The 1,323-nt window shown below is 43.7% G+C and overlaps 1 non-coding gene across 1 annotated transcript; it reads right to left on the reverse strand.

The window, feature by feature from the left end:
• Window positions 1-571: 571 nt before the first annotated feature.
• LOC119924954 lies at window positions 572-709 on the reverse strand. Its single transcript, XR_005449631.1, has one exon. It is a non-coding gene; the product is annotated as a small nucleolar RNA SNORA7 (small nucleolar RNA).
• Window positions 710-1,323: the final 614 nt, after the last annotated feature.

The following is a 1,323-nucleotide window of genomic DNA, read 5'->3' on the forward strand; positions in this document are numbered from 1 at the left end:
GAACATGTCTACGACTCCATTCATTCAATTGTATTTATTGAGCGCTTACTGTGTGCAGAGCACTGTACTAAGCGCTTGGGAAGTACAAGTTGGCAACATATAGAGACGGTCCCTACCCAACAGTGGGCTCACAGTCTAGAAGTCAGTTCTATTGTATAGAACTCTCCCAATCTCTTAGTACAGTGCTCTGCACACAGTAAGTGCTCAATAAATACTGTTGAATGAACGAATGAATGCTCTGCACAAAGTAGGATCTCAATAAATACCACTGATGATGATGTCCTGGGCTGTTCTGAGAAAGAACTTTCCTGGCCACACCGATGACTGATTTCTTTAACCTTCTTGTTGTCGTCTTTCGCTGTCAAGTCATGTCCGACCCATAGTGACGCCATGGACACGTCTGTCCCAGAACGCCCCACCTCCATCTGCAATTGTTCTGGTAGTGTATCTAGAGAGTTTTCTTGGTAAAAATATGGAAGTGGTTTACCATTGGCTCCTTCCACTCAGTAAACCTGAGTCTCCGCTCTCGACTCTCTCCTACGTCACTGTTGCCCAGCACAGGTGTGTTTTGACTTGTAGCAGATTGCCTTCCACTCGCTAGCCACTGCCCAAGCTAGGAACGGAATGGATATGCCTCTGCTTGACTCTCCCTCCCGTAATCAAGACTGGTAGAGTACCTGAAACTCTACAGGTGCAACCCTGAGAGGTGTCAAGCTTTTACAGTCACTAAAACTTTGAGTAAGCCTCCATCAAGTGAAAGGCATTGATTTCTTGGGAGATGAGAATTTGTCTTCCTCCTTAGATTGTAAGCCTCTGAAGGGCAGAGACCATATATTTGATTTGTATTGTTTTAGAGAAGCAACGTGGCCTAGTGGAAAGAGCACAGGCTTGGAAGGCAAGAGAACCATATTCTAATCAGACTCCACCACTTTTCAGTGGCGCGACCTTGCACAAATCACTTTAATGTCTCAGACTTAGGTTTCCTCACCTGTAGAGTGCAGGCGAAATATCTGCTTTCTCTTCCTCTAAGACTGTAATCCTCTTGTGGGATAGGGACTGTGTCTAATTCCCACCTGCATTTTCTTTCCCAGTTATTAATACAGTGTTCTGCACAAAGTAAGCACTTAATAAATACTATTACTGCTCTCTGATTATCTTGTAACCACCTCATCACTCAACACAGTGTTTGGCATGTACTGAGCACTTAGCAAATACCGCAATTGCTATTACTAAACATACAGATGGTACTCACCTAATCCTATAGATTGATTGAATTAAACTCTTGGATTATCGTGTTAACAATGCAGCTTGCTTGGAAACGTG

Source organism: Tachyglossus aculeatus, chromosome 2 (assembly GCF_015852505.1).
Source record: "Tachyglossus aculeatus isolate mTacAcu1 chromosome 2, mTacAcu1.pri, whole genome shotgun sequence".
NCBI lineage: Eukaryota > Metazoa > Chordata > Mammalia > Monotremata > Tachyglossidae > Tachyglossus > Tachyglossus aculeatus.